General features: G+C 42.2%; 1 protein-coding gene across 4 annotated transcripts in view; it reads right to left on the bottom strand.

Moving 5' to 3' along the window:
- CDH20 (cadherin 20) overlaps positions 1–20,407 on the bottom strand; it is a 155,331-nt gene that overhangs the window by 60,334 nt on the left and 74,590 nt on the right. Inside the window, exon 1 of one of the 4 annotated variants that reach the window (XM_083519250.1) lies at positions 2,746–2,825. The exons of the other annotated variants lie outside the window; for them this stretch is intronic. The gene's annotated coding sequence lies outside the window, so the exon portion shown is untranslated. Of the gene's footprint in view, positions 1–2,745; positions 2,826–20,407 lie in introns of those variants that run through there. 4 annotated transcript variants of the gene reach the window in all.

Raw genomic sequence — 20,407 nt, forward strand, 5'->3', positions numbered from 1 at the left:
AGCATACACTTGCAAAACCCAGCATTCACATAGCATCTTAAAGCCTCATTTAAAACCTCCACATGCATTAACTTGTAATCCTCAAAACAGTTCTGTTAAGGTAGAAAGCTCTCCCTTTCCCAACCTGGTTCCCTTTAGAAAGTTTTAACTATAGTTCCCACCAGCCACAGCCAGCATAGTTAACAGTCACGGACAATGGGAAATAGTCCAACAACATCCGAAGGGCACCAGGTTAGGGGAGGCTGAGACCAGTTTACCTATGAGATTGCCTTACTCCACATGTGGCCACTCAACCAATTCAATAAACGGAATTGGCACTACTACAGGTGCCACGAAATACCTGTTCTGCATTTGCAAGAACTTGATCGTTCTGTGTGGCAGCACCTGCACTTCGGAACTCCCCGCCTTTTGAGATCAAGCAGGCACCTTCACTGCACTCTTTTCAGTACCTGCTAAAAACACTCCTGTGCTTACCCAGCCTACCCAGATGCTTAGAAATTGGAGGTAATTCTAATCTGTTTTGGTATTGTAACTTTTGTTATGTTTTGCAGCATGGCTGCAAATTTTTCCTAGATTCTGTTTTATCTTGTGCAAACATATTTGATACTTTTTACAACCATGTAGTGTGTAAATTTTATGAAATAAAACAAACAAACAATCAGTTTCCAGGCAGGATTTGTTTTGTCAACTGGTTTGCTTTTCGTTGCTGGTTGTTAATGTACTGCACTCAACTAAGACAGGTAAATGTGTGTAAGGAGATTAGCAGCCTTTGTAGACTTATTTGAAAGGCTGAACCAGAATGCTGGATTTCCTGCAGCAGAGCAACGCTATTCCTTCCTGGAGATCATGCTTTGCAAATCAGGGACCAGAGGTGGGGGTGTTTGCTTCATCTCCTTCCCTCCCTCTGAGAATGCCCCCCTTCCTTTCTGCGTTGGCATTGACTATGTCTTAGATTTTCATTCTGTGCAGTGACACTAACAGAACTTGAAGTCGTGGTTTCACATGGCTTTATGAAGGATGGTTACGAAAGAACCTGGTTATTGTTCACCATTTACATCTTGCCTTTCTGACCTAAAAAGGGGGCCTGAAGGTAGCTTACATTTAAAAACAGAGCAGCATCTATTATTAATTGCCCAGTTACATGACAAGAGCAGAAATAATTAAAAACAACAGTGTAACAGAACTAACCAGCAGAAGGGAAGAACTCAAGTCCAAACACCAGGCAAGATTTTTAAAAAATCTCTCCACCACTTGCCTAATGAGCCATGATTAGAATTGGTACACATGCAATCTAGGCTAGGGTAGGCAACATGATACTCTCCAGATCTTGTTGGGCTACAACTCCTGTCAGTCCCAGCCAGCATGGCTAATAGTCAGGGATGATAGGATTTGTAGTCCAGAAACATCAGAGGGCACCATGACATTGGCTGCAACTGTTCTTAACTAGGGCTTGTTATTGGATATTGGGATGGTTATATGCCTGACACTCAGAGAAGAAATAAAGACCTCATTACATGAGCCTGAATGCTTTTGTGAAATTTACATTACCTTTGGCTACCTTACATTAATGCCCAGAAAAACCAGTCCAACAGAATACAACACAACATCTTAAACTTTGGGCTGCATGGGTTTACATGTGGCAACCCAATGAATCATATACCTGCAAGGAATGATGCAGCAGGAACCTCTCCCACCATTGGCTGCCTGTCTCTCCACCCAGGCCAGCAGGAAGGAAATGTGGGCAGAGTTTACAATGGGGCTTGAGTGTGACAGAAGAAGCCATTGATGCATCTTCCCTCACAATTTCACAGCTGCTAAAGTAGGGTTACCAGACGTCCCTGGTTCCCGGGGACAGTCCCTGGATTTGCAAATCTGTCCCCGGACAAATTCTGTCCCCAGATTTGCAAATCTGTCCCCAGGAAACATGGCAGTGGCAGCCTCAGCAGCCTGGAGCCAGCCTGTTAGCACAGTTCGGGGAAGGCTTGGGAATCACGGGTGGGCGGCGGCCGTTGCCCAGTTTTTTTTAAAAAAAACTCTGCGCATTTATGTTTCACAGGGTGTGAAAGAAGGGCTTAGCACCTTTATACAATATGCATGTGTGCTTGGGCCCAGGGTCTTTTGCCTCACCATCCCCACTACTGACTCCCTGTTGCTACTCAGCTTCAAAAAAATAAAATAAAATAAGTGTCTCCGGATTCATTGAAAAAAATCTGGTAACCATATGTTAAAGAGAAAGAAAGGTTCTCTGGGTGGCAGCCCTGGTCTCAGATCTGCTAACTACCTAACGTTTCTGGGAGGGGAAAGAGTGTGTAAGAAATTGCTTTTATTTCTGAAACTGTAAACCTGCCAACAGTTTATCCCCATCTCATAACCTGCAGGTACAAGCGAGCCTTCAAGTTGTGCAAATGTACTGACTTTTTATTTTATGCATTTACATTTATATGTAGGGCAAGTGCAGGGAACGCAACGCGAGGTTTGATGCCAGTTTATCCTGTAATGCTTGCAATATGTGGTAACCCAAGAGCTAATATATCTCTTCTTGGTACTGACATTTATAACGGCTAGCTAGAAGTGACATCTATACTATCCGGTCCTGACCTTGCTGATTGCCTCAACTCCATGAAGGAATACTATTAGCTAGCAAGATAAAGAACATTTTCGGCTGTCTGTGAAATCAAACCAGGAAAGGAAATAAGAGTCTTTCGGTGTATGTATAACTATTTGAGGTGCTACTGAACTGTCTACCTTGTTCTTATAACCAGGCTTCAAAGGACCTCTGGGAATATGAAATATGAGTCCATGGCCTTCACAGCAGTCGTTCTGGCTAAAAGAATAAAGGAAAAGGAAATAAAGACACCTCCACACCTTTTGTCCCACAACGGTCCAAAACCCTACAAAAATGATGTTCCCAGAGCTTCAAATGCCACCTCAAAATCTATGCATTTTGCTCCTTCAGCTCAATGGTGGCCCTACTCTAGAAGAAAACTGTGAGGTACCATACAACTGACCAAGTCAAGGCTGCAAACTATAAGAACTAACAATGTACTTCAGTGTGAATATGCCACAATCCAGGCTTGTTTTCATTGCCAAAGATAAGTACTGTACAGCCTTCTTGTCTTTCCCCCAAGGCCACTCAATACACACACACACACACACACACACACACACACACACACATGCCGTCTGTGTGGTTTTGTTGTTGTTACAGCACAAGTGTTTTAAGCTGGGACTGCATGAAGTTTGTTCACAATAAATGTGTGTTCTCAATAGAATAGTTTCCCAATATACTGTATTTTTCCGTGTATAAGACGCCTCCATGTATAAGACGTGATTGGTGGGTGCTGCAAGGTCCGCTGGCTATTGGCTGCTGCAGCAATTGGGCAGGCGATTGGTGTTTGATTTCGGGACTCCAAATAAAGAGAATGGGGGGAGATTGCCCACAGTTGCTGATATTTTTTCGGGGGGGAGGGGAGAATTGCCAAAAATCACTCACCTGCAGGAACGCAACAACCAATTGCACTCACATCGGCGAAGCCACCAATTGTCTGCACGCTTGCCGAAAGCAAACACCAATTGCCCGCCCAACTGCCACAGCAGCCAATAGCCAGTGGACCTTGCAGCACCTGCCATTCACCCGCAAAAGTGCCGCAGACAATATCCTGCTCGCGGCAGCCACCAATCACCCGTCCACCTCTCCACTATCTGTGTAGAAGACGACCCCAAGTTTTTAGCATAATATTTTAATAAAATAACCTAGTCTTATACACGGGAAAATATGGTATAATGTAAACAAGGTATTGATGTGCATACTAGTTGCATGAGAACATGGAACATCAAAGCAATACTGTGTGGATCATTGCATTCTTTCTTTTCTAAAAAACTGGCATTTAATTGCATTTTCTTCCAAACACAAATCCAAAGAAGACCACATAGTCACATACTTAAGCTCCTTTCAGGTGACTGGCTGTTGGGCTCCAAGTGTTTGACACTGCACTGCACACCACAGTTACACACTTCATTGCATGTCTGCAACTTGCATAGATGTGTTTGAATTTAAGGCACATCTGTATCTGCAGGTGTGTGATAGAAGGTGTTTATGGTGGTGGGGTAGACCCTGCCATCATCCCACCATACAAACATTCATTCATTCAGTAGGCCTAAACATCTGCACAGAGCTATACTCTGAAGAGTATGTGAAGGCTAGTCACATTAACTGGGGATGACTGAGCTCAGGATTGTTAATTATTTCAGAATTTAATTTGGACTGCAGAATTAGTCACCAACTTTATACTCAGAACTGCCCTGTGAGTTAGCTTATACTGAGAGACCATGGGTGGCCCTAGGTCACTCGCTGAGCTTCATAGCATAGCAAAACTTTGAAACCAGCTCATTTCCTCACCTGTTTAAAACTCTTCATTCTCCGTAGACAATACTGAGTCAGATGAAGCAACGTTTGACTTAGCATAAGGCACTTTCCTACTTATAAACCCATCAAACAGTTTAGTTGCCCCTACACTAAACTGGGTTCCAGTAGCAAAGAATCTGAACTGTAGTGATTATTGTCCAATAGTTCATGGGATTTCACAGAGCTAAACAAAATTTGCTGGAGAAATGAAACATGCACACACTAAATGGAAAGAAAAATGTGAGAATATTTCTTGCACAGTAGTCTACTTAACCTGAGATTTTCACCATTATCGTTCTCTATTTGTACACTTCATCATCATTTATACACTTTATGCAACTATTTTTTTAACGTTTCATATTTGAAGATAGAGTAACCCTATGCATGCTTACGCAGAAATAAACCCAGCTGTGTTAAAATGCAGTTTATTTGCAGGCAAGTGGCTATAGGATTGTACCTGTAATGGTACTTACATTTTTCTACTATAACATTCACTAGAAATATAACTGGATAGTAAATTAGCTAACTATGAAAGTGGCCAAGAGATGACGCGTGCATTAAACCAATCCATGTACCGAATAAAATGGTACTACTGAAGACACAGATGGATTTCACAGTGGCAAGCTGGATTGCCACAAGAAACAAGGGCACAAATAATGTGTTTTTGAGAGTTGGAATGGCAAAATGATAACACCATCATTACCTCTGATGTACACACTCATTTATTTTGTCTCATTGTTACCTCCAGTCAAAGAGGGTTTACAAGTATCTGAAGCATTAGTACAACATATAAAGCCTGATTGATTAGAGATAACAGCTCGGCGAGTAGGCATGGGATGACATGGGCGATGATGACCTCACGCATTCTATCTTCAGCTCTCTACAGCCCCAGTGTCTTCACAAAAACAATGTAAGGATGTAATAGAAATAGCCATGCCATTAACAAGTACCGTATTTTTCACTCTATAAGACGCACTTTTCCCCCTTCAAAAATTAAGGGGAAATGTGTGTGCGTCTTATGGAGCAAATGCAGGCTCCTTGGCTTCAGTGATAGGAATGCGAAGCCTCTGAAGCGCAGAGGGAGAGCTCCCCCCGCACTCCGGAGGCTTCGTGTTGCTTTCGCTAAAGCCGCCTGAAGCCCCCGGAGCGCAGTTGCCTGAAGCCTGGAGAGCTAGAGGGGTCGGTGCACACTCTTGCTCTCCAGGCTTTGCTTCGCTGCAGTTTTCCCTCTCTGCGCAGCACCTCTTCAGCAAAGCGGAAGGAGAAATGGAAGGGGCTCCGTTTCTCGTACCGCTTCGCTGAAGGGGCGCTGAGCAGAGAGGGGGAGATTTTTTTTCCTGTTCTCCCCCTCCTATGGTCCGGTGCGTCCTATAGAGCGAAAAATACGGTAGTTTATTTGAGCATGTATAAATATATCAGTGGTACTGAGGATAAGAAGACAACACATTCAAGTTTGAAACCTGGCACTAAGATTAATGCAGAATATTCCCGTTTTCTTTTAACAAACCATTTTCCATCAGACTCAACAACTACAACTTCTCTTGTTTCTTTCCCACAGGGTGCAACATATTCCTTCACCTGTGTTTTAAAATGTGGATTAAGGGGGAAAGCAGCAAACACCTCCTGTTCCATTGTGACTGCTGCGAGCTTCTTTTATTCGGATGGATGGATAATACGTAGACAGGCTTCTTAATAATTGCCCTAATCTTCCCTAATGTATTGCCAGTAGAAATGAATAGAAAAAGTCTATAGTGGACATTGTATCAAGACTTCTTTGTTTGCAAGGTAAAATGCCCTGATTTCTGAAATCTTTAATTGAATGGCATGGGGTTTTTTTGGGGGGGGGGTTGCCTATAATTAATTACAGCTATGGTGCCTTTAAAGCCCCTTTCATAAAACATTAGTTCCTTGTTTGTCACCTAGTGGCTTGCTTTATTTCTAACAATTATCATTGTGTTGCGTGGAATGCACTCTGGACATGTAATTGTAATGTCTGGATCACTGTAAGCTGCCTTAATGGAGTATTAAGTAATCCTCAGTGTGATCATCTTTATTAGACAGATGTAGCTTTTATTGAGAAAAGATTCCTTCCTTTTCCAAGGGCTGGCTGAGATCTCTGAGAAAGATGAGCTGAAAACTCCTAAACACAATCTTTTCCTCACAGCAATATGAAAGTATGCATTATGAAAGAACTGCGTTTTTTAAAAAAACACATGTATTTTATTGAATGTTTGACATCCCACCCACCTCCTCTAAGTAATATGAACTAAAAGCAAGCAATTAAACAACATAACCTCTAACTTGAGTATCGGAGAAGGTTAGGCTAGTTTTAGAAAAGTGAAGTCCCATTGAGTTCAATGGGGCTTTATTCTACTCAGGAGATTCATGGGATTGCAGTCTCTTTGCTATGATCTTATACTTGCTTGTTCTTTGGTGCTAAATTTTGGAAATGTCTATGAAACAGTGTTAGGATTAAAGTGCAATCTCCGTTTTCACATGCTTCCAACAGCCTGTAACATCTGAACTGGGCCTCTTCTTTAAGAAATAAAAGTAAAGGTAAAGGACCCCTGACGGTTAAGTCCAGTTGCAGATGGGGTTGAGGTGCTCATCTTGCTTTACAAGCCGAGGGAGCCGGCGTTTGTCCGCAGACAGTTTTTCCGAGTCATGTGGCCAGCATGACTAAGCTGTTTCTGGCGCCATGGAACACTGAAACCAGAGCAGTGCAAGGAAATGCCGTTTACCTTCCCGCTGGAGTGGTACCTATTTATCTACTTGCACTTTTTGGTGTGCTTTCAAGCTGCTAGGTTGGCAGGAGCTGGGATGGAGCAACAGGAGCTCACCCTGTCATGGGGATTCGAACCGCCAACCTTCTGATCAGCAAGCCCAAGAGACTCAGTGGTTTAGACCACAGAGCCACCCACATCCCTACTCTTTAAGAAATACTATGTCCCTAATTATGAAATATAGCTCTTGCTCTGACTAGCAAATTGTTCAGATGAGCAAAGGAAAAGAGGAGCAAAAGCTGCAGATAGATAGAACGAATTCATCCTCTCTCTTCAGGACATTTAGAAATCATGGGGATTTGATTAATTTATATGCCAGTAATGATGTTCAAGTAATAGTAGACTGACCTTGATTGAATATCTTAGGCCTCATAAAAAGAACTTCCATAAGGGTATGCAAAGCATTACAAGAAAACAGAGTTGTATCTTCAAAACAACAACGCTTGTGTAAAATCACTGGCGATAGTCTTATCCTTATTTCAGTTAAGGCCTGCAAGGCAAGGGCTCGGATTAGAGTTGTGCTTCAACAAAACTGCTTGAAATCAAGAGGACAAAATATCAGGCTTCCTTTTGCAAACTTGCTATGTTTCTACACGTAGATAGTTTCTTGTGTGCAAGTATCAAAATATATAGCACCTTGCCTGCACTAGCTTCAAATAGTAAAATCAAGACAAAGTTGTACTTGCTAATTCTGCTGATTATACTAATTTGCTGAATGAGGTGCAGCCTTACGTGCCAGTGGATTCACAAGATCACTAACCTTTCTCTCCCACAGTTAATCAGTCAGTTGTAACCTTACTGTGTGAAAATGGGTCTAGACAGCAGAACTGGTATTATCTAGAATGTACTTATCTCAGTATTTGACTAGAAGTGAATCAATATATTTTTCTGTACACTTCTGTCTCTCAGATATGAAAGAGCCTCCTTTTCTTCTCAATCTCTCATGGAAGTTGGCACTGTCAAAATATGAAAGATGGGCTGCAAATCACACGTAGTACTTAACTATGTTCATTTACTTGATGATTTTTAGCGGATGTCTACAATTTGTTACTGTCAATAGTCTCTCTACGTTCAAGTTATTATAAACCACTCTGAGAGTGCAGTGATAGGGTGGAATATAAATACTTCAAATAAATGATAAACAATGTGTTGTACAGGACTTTACAAACTTCTGGGATACTTCACAATGCATCCACGTATGTCATTTATAAATGGCTGTGTGTGTGAGAGAGAGAGATAGAAGCCATCACACACAATAGCGCCTCAGGTTGGACTTTCGCATCATGCCTCAGGGACCATCTTATTCAATGGAGTCCATTCACATATTCAGCTGCTGGTTATGAAGGGATGGCTCACCCATTCATGATCCTCACAATTTCTCACCATTTGGTTGCTCACTGTGTGAATCAACTCCATTAACATACACGTGTGTCTGAAGTGATTTGAAAGTTCTGTTTCCATTGCATGATCTGTCTCGGCTCAATCATACATGCAAGGCATCATCATTAGTCAACTGTTTATACATACAAGCTCCTAGTGGATTCCTTTCTTAAGCTCCCTTCCTGCATTGTAAGCCTGCATACATGTCTCAGTTTAATCACACCTACATCTTTAAGTGCATAATCCAAACATTGAGTGGTCAGAAACCCAAGTGACGTGTATATATATGTGTGTGAATCAACTCTCAGGGACTGCCTTCTCAGGCTCTGTTCCCCACTGGTTTTATAGTCCAATGAGACTGGTCCCTTGATTGGATCTTCTGTTTAAAAATTAGGAACTGGCAGGGCATATCCAACGACTTAATGGTGAACTCCTCCTAATTCTGCAATTATGTCATACCCAAAGCCTGGCCCTAAATATCTCCCAGTAAAAAAAATGAAACAAAACCAAGACTAATCTAATTGCAAGTTACATTTTTATGTTTTGACCAGGTTTTAAAATTTCTGTTCGTTACCATGAGCTGAATGGGAAAGTGTAGGAACGAACACAAAAATAACACATTGAGCTCTAAAACATAAGTTATAGGAAAGTAAAACATTTCTCTGAACTGTTTTATATTTATTTCGGTATCTCAGGACCAGACGAGTGCCTAACATTTAATTAGCATAGCAGGGCTCCATTCAGTCATTGTAATTTGTCTCTCTCTTCAAAGAAATACATACATTGTTATAGATCCCTCTTTTCTTTTGCTATGAGGCATATATCAAAAGAGCAAGCACACTTCCATATGCAATACCATATCAGCCTGATTATATCCTACATAACAAGACATGCCCCAAGATAAAATAACACTCAGATATTTATTTGGAAGGACTACTTTGATGTTAAGTGAGCTAAATAATTCTTTAAACTCGAAAGGCAAGATGGAGAATTTTTTGTGTCATTGCAATCAATCTAAATCTACAGTAGAAGGCAGCGCTCTTTTACAAGTTCAGCCGTTACAACGTAATCCAGTTGGGATCTTCCTTTGTCCAGTCCCCGTTTTCTAAAGTGCAACCTGTTCTGAAATTGCTATGCACGCTTCTAGGAGGTTTCGAAAGCATGCATAGTGAATTGGTGGCAGTGGAAAACTGAAGAAGTATGGATACTTAACCTGTGCTCGTACAAGTGAGACTGAAGGAACCCAGAATCCCATAGAGTGGCAAAGAAGCAATCTTTTCCCACCACCATGCATCTTCCCAGACTACCCTGTGGATATTTTCTGGTTGGTTTGGGGCCTTTCGTATGAGGTGAGGCTGATATGCCAACTGCTGCCCCTCCTGGGCAGAAAGAAACTAGCCACAGTAACCCATGCCCTGAGGTTTGGAACAGCACAGAATGTGGTTTATGTAGTGAGACAGGAAGGGGGATTGAACAAAACGAGAACCTTTGTTTCGTGAGTGGGAGTGCCTTTCTACTTGCACAGGGACTACTGGATCCCAGCTTTTCGGCATATCAAATTTGATTCCTATGTATAGCCCCCTAGCACACCAAATCGGAAAGACTTTGTCCCAACCACTGACTGTTAACTTGCCTCAAATTCCTCCATCTGAATTGTAAACGGAACTGTGAAATACATACAAGCTCTCTGAAAGTATGGAGGACCTTCCATTTAAATAATTAAGCTCCAATTAATTTATGTTTTAAATTTCAGAACTTAAAGTGATCATAACACAAGAGTTTCAATTCAGGTATTGTTTAGATAAAAAAAGGAAAATTAACTCACACTTAACTTTTCAAACCGTAACAGGAACTTAGGCATATTGGTTTAGGCACAGCTAACTTTGGATGAACATTTTTGTGTATTCTATTGAAATAAAGTTTTGTAGCTCTGAATTCTGCATAAAGCAGAATACTGTATATTATGACTTCACTTTGCATATTAAATATTATTTCTGAAGCCAAAGGATATTACCATGTGATAATAGATAGAAATATCTGTTTTAGTTGACTATTTCCTCTCCAAGAAAAATGTGAATTAAAAGAAATGACGTGTTGAAAAGTTCCAGAAGTTGTACAGTTTTATTCTTAAAGCTTTTAGAACATTTAAGGCTGCAGTTATCTGCACACACTAACTTGGGCACAAGACTGATGGTGGAACTTACATTTGAACAAATATACACAAACTCAGCTTCCATGAAAGTTATAAAAAGAAAAAAGAAAAACTGTACCTGTAGCTTCTTTTGGGTTTTATATCCAAAGCCATTTATTTCTGGACAGCTGGCAGAATTTCAGCCAGTTGCTTTCTGGAAAAAGGGGGGGATTCAGAGCACATCATGCCATACAAAAATAGCATTGTATCATACCTTCCCTTTTCTTTTACTCATGTCACTGTGTTGGCCTTTCCTCTGAGCTCCTGTCACTTACTGCTGCAGCTGAGGTTATAGGTAGATACTTCATTCAACAGCTTCTCTGGCAGGAGCCTCTGCAATTCTCTCCTTTTATCATCACACTGTAGCTTTAACCCATAGAATTAATATATATATATATATATATATATATATATATATATATATATATATGAGAAAAGATAGAAAAAGAGTGTTTCATTTGTAATTTAAGATTCCGCCTTCTCTCAGGCAGGAAATATAATCTTGAACCTACAAGAGAATTTTTATTCTGATTTTTTTTTTTTTGGCCTCTTTTTCTGCTTGAAGCAATAGATGCTGAATACAGCAAGGCCACAAGGCAAGGTATACAGAAGCCATTCACAAGGAAGACGCTGATGGTACACAAGCCACTCGGATGAGAACAATAGGACACCGTTTTATGACAAGATGGTCCGGAATGAATAATGCATGGATGAGGATAACGGCTACCCGCCTTGACTTGGAAAAAACAACAACGAACTGGGGCATCCCAAGAATTCTTGATGCAAGCCCCTGAGCCAAGTTGAAAATAGCTTACACCACTCTGCATTTCGCTCATGATGAGACAGCAGTAGCAAACTGTTGGACTGAAAACTGCGCAGTAGTTAGTTCTGCAGTCAGTATAACAGAAAAGCCCTCTTGCAGTATAGGAGACTAGATGCAGCCGAGGCAGGTCGCCTCTGCCACTAACAATTGTGCAAAAAGAGGAAACTCAACGCATGCAACTTTTATCACCCCTTCCTGAGAAGATGCACATATAAGGATTCTGCCTTTCCCAAATCTATTGAACAGAACAACTCAGCCCTCTAAGTGCATTTGGCCATTCACCTCGTGTATAAAAAACGTACCTACCAACACACAGCCCAAAACAAGTATGTGCTTGTTTCTGTAGCTACAATTTAAGTTGCATTATTGTCAGGGGAGTAGGAAGGGGGAGGCGGACCGCGCCTGGTGTCATCGCTGAGTGGGGGTGACATTCGGCATGCCGCCCCCCCACAACTCCCAAGCCATCGATGTGAGGGGGGGGGAGGGGGGTTGACAAAAAAAATCTGCACCGGGTACCACCTGACCTTGCTGTGCCACTGCTTATTGTCCAGCTAGCCTACTTCACTACATGTAGCATTTCAGCTGAACTGCCTTTCAAAGTGTTGTTAATGAGAGATTTCTCAGGGAGCCTTACTTAATTAACAGCAATGTGGACTGAGCTGGTTAATTTTGTTCCCCTCCAGGCTCTTGGAAGTTTTAACAAACCAGCTACTAACATCAGCATCAAACTTTATTTCATCCAGGCTTTTTCTGGCTTTTTGGGGGGGTAACTGCTGCATGAAATTCTTTCCCCAGCCAGAATCTTTGCTGTTTGCACAACTTGACCAAGGGATAAGTCAAAGGGTCGAATCACTAGTGGTTTCCCATTGAAATAGTTTGTTTATAGGAAGAGCGAGGCTGTACTAAGTTACAATGGCATCAAGCACTGTACTGTTTTAGAATAGTACAAACTCCCACCCCCCTGAAAGGGTACAGTTCCAATGCTTATCCTTCTAAACAAGGTGTCTGATTGAAGTTTCACTTGTCACTTCAGAAGCCTTTGGAAGAGGTCACTTTCCTAGTGAGGTATATTCTGTTTGTTAGTTTTCAGTTCACATCACTGATTTTCCTTTGAAATGTATGTTATTAGCACAGTGGGGGCCTGTTATTTGTATGTCATGAACCTAACTTTGACATCTCTCCCTAACAACTGCTTTTGGGATGTCATATGGCTAGAACCAATTGTCAAACTTGCTAAACACAGAAAAAGTAAGGAAAATTCAAGCAGAAACAGAACTAACTAAGAATTTTAAGTGATTTCACTGGCAAAACCCTTTCCCCCGCTCTTTCACTTAAGAGCTGAGAGGAAGAAGAAGAAGTGGGGGGGGGGAAGCTCCAAAGGAAAAACCTACCCTTGTCATCACACTTTTTAACAGCGCTCGCATGCCAATTTAAAAAGAACTGCAGCCTCAGCGATTTCTTAAATAACCTGTTCCTTTCTTCATAATCATCCAATATATTTGCTTCACCTTTTGACTATTTCAAGGCTTTTTAATAAAGTAAAATACTTGGATTTTGCCAGAATTATATTTTAGAAAGCTCAGAAATATATTATCCTTACATGCGCTTTTAAAAAGATTGAATTAATGTGGAATTCTGATTTGTTGAAAGAAAAAGAATTGGAAGAAGCCAACTTGTAGCCTGCCTTCCAAACAGACTTTTCTTCTATTCACACTCTCAAATTAATCTTACAGTAACCTTTATCAGTAATAATAGAATAATTCATTTATCTATAAATAACATACAAAAGCATTACAGTAATCTACGGAGGTAAATACACAAAACGGATCCTACCCTCATCGCACCAGCTCACAATTTGTGCTCATCTCTCCAATTTTGGCTCTCACTTGATAGCTTTTATTCTTTTCTTTTTAAGGTTCTCCTCTCTCTTTCCTTTTCTCTCTCTCTCTCCCTTCCTCTCTCTCTTTTTCCCATTAGGATTCGAATGGGCTGGTTCTTTAGCCAATATGTCGATACATGCCTGAATACACTTGTAGAAAAGCAGCCTCTCCTTTTGTTTGGGTCCTGTATGGGTGAGCGTCCTTCCACACCAATAGGCAATGGCTTCCCTCACAGTGGGAACTTTCCAATAATTGCCAGAACAAATTAAAATGAAGCTTATCTGTTCCCTTCCCCTTTCAGTTGGAAAATGGGGGAAACTGAAGAACAAGCCCAATTTTAACTGGTAACAATATAGCGTAGAAATAGATTGGATACAGCTAGGGCGGAGTCATGTTGTGGACATGCTGTTTTTTTCCATGGGTGAAATGCTGTTGCATCATGAGCAAATCTACAAATCATGAGCAAATCTACAGTCTCTGCAATCTAATGAAGAATATCAAAGTGTCCTTGTAGGTTAACTAAGAATCCACCCATTCAAAACTGTCTAAGGCACCCAATAAAGGGTTTATTATTATTTCATGTAACATGTGACTGCAAACAGTGTACTTGAGGGCTTGGCATATTTTACTATGGGAAAATAACAGTGTGAAGGCCACAAAGGGACAGATTTTGATACTGTAATTATGCTAATTTTAGAACTGGGGCCCTAGTCATGAAAAATGTTAGCCATTCAAATAGGCATTTGGGTGTAGCAGGCAAACGCAACACTACTATATTCCCAGGAGCAAATGGCATTGGGTATTTCTATAGCTGTGTTATTGATGAGTTCTTTATTCTTGTTTTCTGTTTACATGCATGTTAATACACAAATACATAAACTGTTCCTCCCCAAAGAGAACCAATTACCTCATTTACATGCTACTGTAAACCATAGTTACAAAAGAATTACAGCTTACCATGAACGAGGAACACACTGGTTCACCTTATTTAAATAACTTCTGCACCACTTCTACTTTGGGCAAGTGGGAAGGATACAGACACCCATGCTTGTATAGCAGTACGTGTGAACTAGTGCTCATAGGTTGTTTCCTTTACAGATAAACCATGACAGAAAAAGCCAAGGTTTTGTTCTTGGCTTCCTCTTGTGAACTGTTTCAAGTGAAACAAACAATGAGTGCTGGAACACAGCAGGCACAATTTAAGCAGCATAAGCAAGCACTCTGGGCTGTATGGGGTGTTAGGGGAGGAGTAATTTTATCAAACAACACACATACAAAAAGAAATTAAAACAAAAGAGATGCTCACTCTCCCCATAAATTAGTGCCTAGATATTGCAGACTTGATGGAGTGCATGTGGTGTTAAGGGAGGGGTAGTACATCTGGTGGGGGACATGTCGTGCTCCTTCTGGAGTAGTTTTTCCATCTTTGGTCCTCACCCTGCACTCAGCTCCCACTTGTGGCTCCTAGAAGCTGGTAGCTTTTGGCAGTAGCCACATCCTGGGAATGGCCAGCTAAACCAGGTTGGGATAGGTCATAAACCCTCAGTGAATTGGGGGCTTGTCTATCCCCTGCATGTGAAGACAGGCTCTGGCAGATTGAGCAGATGAGATCAACAGTGGGTCCAAAGGTCAGGAAGGCAGTTACTTCATGTGTTGTTGAGGGAAATGAGGGGCAGATGGGGCTCATTGATTTGGGAAGATAGCCCATCTAGGAGAAAGAAACCTCCGCTGCCTTGCAGCTATACCCATTCATGAGAAAGACTTCAGGGGTAAACCCTGAGGAATAATCCATATCCACTGCCTTACGGGACAAATTTGGGAGAATAAAAGGGCACCTTGCATGCCTCCTTCCAGCAACTCCTGCAGCCAGGCGGTTGCCAAATGTATTGCTTTCCTTTCCTTCGGAACAAATCAGTGAGACCGAGAGAGGGGTCTTGTTGTCTGGGCAGCCCAGGACTTCCATATACACTGCCAAGGCTTGTGCCCTGGAGAAGTCACTTCGGTGCTGCAAATGCAGCAAAAACAATGAGGGAGGCAGCAGTTATGAGTTATAAGTTGAACCTGATTGGCAGAAGGTACGAGACCTACAGGCTGCCTTTGTCAGTGGGAGAGATCATCGTGTGTCACTGGTCAGTTACTGCCTTCCTTAAACCAGGCAGCCTCTGGTCAATAAAGTGCCAACCTTCTACTAGGCCTGTTGGCAGACCAAGATGTCTACAAACTTGACTTGAAGGCTGGCAACGTGAACTCTATTGTGTGGGATTCCCTTGCAGGTGATATCAGGGCCTGGAGACAGACAATCAGGTCTGGTATCCAGAGCAGTGACCAGAGGAAGAATTAGTGCAGAGAGAAGAAAAGCCATTGTGCACCTGTAGCTGCAAAACCAGATGCCTTCATCTGTCCCACCTGCAATTAAAATATGTACCTCCCATATTGGACTCCAAAGCCACAGCAGGCACTGCAACCTTCCAACAGTTTGACTTCACTGCCAAAGGCGCACTCTTCCATTGTCTCCCGAGACAGACAGATGCTAACAACAACAAACAAGCGCTTGGCTTGATCATGCTATGCCATATGGCTTACTGTTACATGAAGATGGGGCCAGTGACATCATGTGGAAGTTATTTCAATGACTTCTCCCCGGTGTCTGTTTTTCTATCATTCCATCCCAGCCAAGAAGCATTTACTTCTTCCTTGGTTATGGTACTTCCTGATCTTGTGAGTTTAAGCACTCTATTGGCAGTACAAACAATGGTATGACTGCATATTTTTCCTCCTTCAATGACAATTCAACATTACCACCCTCTCCTAGTAGGCCATACCTTTGCCCAATTTTCCTTAGGTGCTAGAAGACAGTTCTGAGATAGGTAAGGTTACTTTGGGAAGTGATAAAGAGTTGCTTAAAGGTAAAGGTAAAGGGACCCCTGACCATTAGGTCCAGTTGTGACCGACTCTGGGGTTGCGGTGCTGATCTCGCTTTACTGGCCAAGGGAGCCAGCTTCCGGGTCATGTGGCCAGCATGACTAAGCCGCTTCTGGCGAACCAGAGCAGCGCATAGAAACACCATTTACCTTCCCGCCGGAGAGGTACCTATTTATCTACTTGCACTTTGACGTGCTTTCAAACTGCTAGGTTGGCAGGAGTAGGGACCGAGCAATGGGAGCTCACCCCGTCGCGGGGATTCGAACCGCCGACCTTCTGATTGGCAAGTCCTAGGCTCTGTGGTTTAACCCACAGCGCCACCTGCGTCCCTTTAAAGAATTGCTTACATTTTGCAAAATAACTAGTTCAGGACATGGCAAATATATGACCCTTTAGGAAGAAGTACATATTTCCTTTTGTAATATGTACAGTAGGTATCATATCATCTTTATACTGATGTTGGTGTGGCCACATTTGGGATACTGCATACTTTTCTTGTTTATCATAATTCTGGGAAATTATACAGAAAAGAGGCAGCCGAAATGATACAAGGGATTGGAGTAGCTCCTCTAGGCGGAACTCCAAAAACATTTCAGCTTTTTAGGTTAGGAAATAAGAAACTGCTTTATACCAGGTGTGTGTGTGTGTAGCATTCAGAACACTTATTTATGATTATATTATTACAACATAATCATATGCATTGTTAAGTAAATATTATTACAGCACAACTGTACTCATTGTGAACTACTGCAAATATTTATAGCCTGCTTTTCTGTTGAAACAACATCCAAAGTGGCTTATGAAAAAGTCTATAAAACGGCAGCAACAAGGGCAATAAGTACACAAAAGCCTGAACGGAAAAGAAGTAAAGTTCAAATGAAATCAAAATCAGCACAATAATAGGAATTATAAAAAGGCAAGCAAACACACACACACACACACACACACACACACACACAGCACTAAAGGTCTTGGTGAACAGAAAGGGCACTACAGTAGATGTATTTTCTAAAAGACAGAAGAGTTGGAATTCCTTTTACTTCTCGTGGAAGTCCATTCCTCAAATGAAGTCTCACCCCCCAAAAGCCATTCATACAGTTGCTACCCACTTAACCTCAGTTTATAGGAGTAACTGAAGGAGGAACTCTAATGCAGGTCTTAAGTTTCAGGCAGGTTCATATGGGAGAAGATGGTCTATTAAGTATCCTTGCCTCAAGTAAATTAGGGGTTTAAAGGTTAAACGAGCACATTGAATTGAGTCTGGAAGTGCAGTAGAGGCAAGATCACATTTCTAAAGATGGGTGCTGTTTGGTTAGATCTATCTAGGAGAGACTGTAACTGGAAAACCAGCCTAAGCCAATGGATGGTCATCCATGCTACAGATACCATCTGGGCATCCAAATTAAGGGCCAGATCTAGTAGCACTCTTAAATAAGACACTTATTCCTTAAGGAGAAGTGCAACCCTGTGCAGAATTAGTAACACCACCTCCTGAAACCACTGAACTGTTAAATAGCAGATCTCTGTTTGGCATGGAAATATTTTTTTTGTATTATTAGCCCTCTTCCAGTCCAGGTAGATGTTCAATGCAATAGAATCCCACCTGATGCTGAAATAAAAAAATTCCTTCCAATAGCACCTTAAAGACCAACTAAGTTAGTTCTTGGTATGAGCTTTCGTGTGCATGCACACTTCTTCAGATACACAACCATTCAAATACACTGTCCAATTTGAGATAGGTTGTTAGCTTTTAATCATCCAGGTCCAAATCAGGCTCTATAAGGAGTACGGACACGACCCTCCTTATAAATGACGGTGTTTTCACTGTGAAATAACTTCAATATGTTTTATGGGGAGCACTTCATAAATGGAATCAAAATAAATAAATAAATGATCACTCCTGCTCATAATGAGGCAATAATTACCTCTTAAACTCAGCTGGTTATCTCTCCTCAATTACATGAGATCAATTAAGAAGGAAAAAGTCATGTGCACAAGTGGTAGACTGCATCCCAGGGATGTAGCAGTAAATTCTGAAGCGCAAGCATGCCAATCTCTGTAGAAATGCCCCTTTCTAAGAACATACAACAAAAATGCATTTTGACCAATGCATACCTTGTGGCTTCATTACCAAGCTATCTTTTTCTCACACCCCTCCTCCTGGTTTGCTTTAACATCCAGCCTGATGAAAAAACCCGGTTTTCTCACTATTGTGTAACATTTTGGGTTGGTCATAATAAAGGGGCTTTGGGATTTTTCAGGACCTGTAGCAATTGCATGCTGATGCAATTAGCCTCTTCCTTTGTTGAGCTTATTTGGTGGGTTCCTCTGTGAGAATTCAGCATGCAGAGGACTGGCAAATAGCACTCTAAGAGATGGCATCATTGTCCCGGCTGTGAACTAAGTGACGACTCTTTGTCCCTTCCTGTCCCTGCTCTACTACAGCACTGCTGTATGTCCCAGAGCAATTTGTCCACATCCTCAGACTACTATAACTGAAGCTCATTTCTGAAACCTGGCATTACTCAGTATATAAATAAAATACTATTACTAGTTGACAGTTGCACCCAATATTGGTCTCGTCTACTGTCTCCACCAGAGTCTGTCTCCACAGGCAGGGGAAGTCTCTAACTCTCCAAGGGTTTGAGACCAATTTCCTACCCTCACTTAGTTTAGCTGGCCAGTTGAAGCCATTTCACAAGGTGTGGCCACTGTCACATGCTGACAGCTTCTAAGAGCCACAGGTGAGAGCTAAGTCAGGACCTAAGTGGGAAGAGCATAAGGTGAACAAAAGTGTTGTTGTTTGTGCTGCTAACACAGCAAAAACAACATGGGAGGCAGCACCAGTCTCTGCAGCCACAGCAGGTGCTGTGATTCTTCAGTGGCTTGATTTCATCCCTGGAGGACCACTCCATTGTATCTCATGACAGATGGGTGTCAACTACCGCTACTACTAACACTTTGTTGTCTCAAGCTGCCCAATATAATAGGAGGCAAAATGGGCTATATTTAGCAGGAAGAGGGCACTTAAAAGTGATTGGGTCAATCACCCAAGTCATCTGCTCTTTCCACAGATCAATGTGTGCTTTGACAGAAAAACTAGTCATGTCATCAGGGAGCTCCCTGAGGACTTGAGACACCAACTTGATTGTTGCATATCAGCTAACTGAGAGACAAATCTGATAAACAACGACAACAACTTTTAAAACCCAGTGACAACTTTTGCTTAAACTAAGCTTCTTGGCACACTTTATGTCAGTAGTTTTCAACCAGTGTGCCATGGCACCCTGGGGTGCCTTGAATGATGGTCAGAGGCAACACTGGCCTCTGTCCTTCTTTCCTTCCCTCCTTCCTCTGATGCCCCCTCGCGTTTCTGCCTCCCAAAGGCTTGCACAGCTATTTGTTGCAGCAACCTTGGCTACAAGCTCCCCAGGTGAATGGTGCCTTTGGGGCTGGCCAGGGGGTGCTTCCCAGGCCTCTGTGGAGCAATGTGAGGAGGCACCTCTATTTGGGATGGGGGAGCAGCTCAGATACCAGGGGCAGCAGCTGCAGCTACCCAGAGAACTCCCAAGGAGAGGGGAGAGGAGAGGAGGCTGAGGGAACACTCCACAAGGGAGGGTGTTAAAAAAAGGGGTAAGGGGCTGTCGACTCTGCAGGCAAGGGCTTTTGAGCCCCTAAGGGATGCCGCAGAAAGAATGCAGTTGGTCAAGGGAGAGGTGGACTCAAAAAGGTTGAAAACCTCTGCTTTCAGCAACTGAACAAGGTGATCAAAATGGACTGTACCACTTCAAACAGCATGTGGGGAGATACCACTTTTGCATACTTCTCCTTGCACAAAAAAAGGGAAACAGAATATCAGGGAGAAAGATTCCAGCCCATCCATTTGCCTTCTGTGCTCTGTTTGCGGATATTTTAATATAAGGTAGGATCCAAACACGGGACGTGGGTGGCGCTGTGGGTAAAACCTCAGTGCCTAGGACTTGCTGATCGTATGGTCGGCGGTTCGAATCCCCATGGCGGGGT

This window comes from Podarcis liolepis (assembly GCF_965112155.1).
Source record: "Podarcis liolepis genome assembly, chromosome: 8".
NCBI lineage: Eukaryota > Metazoa > Chordata > Lepidosauria > Squamata > Lacertidae > Podarcis > Podarcis liolepis.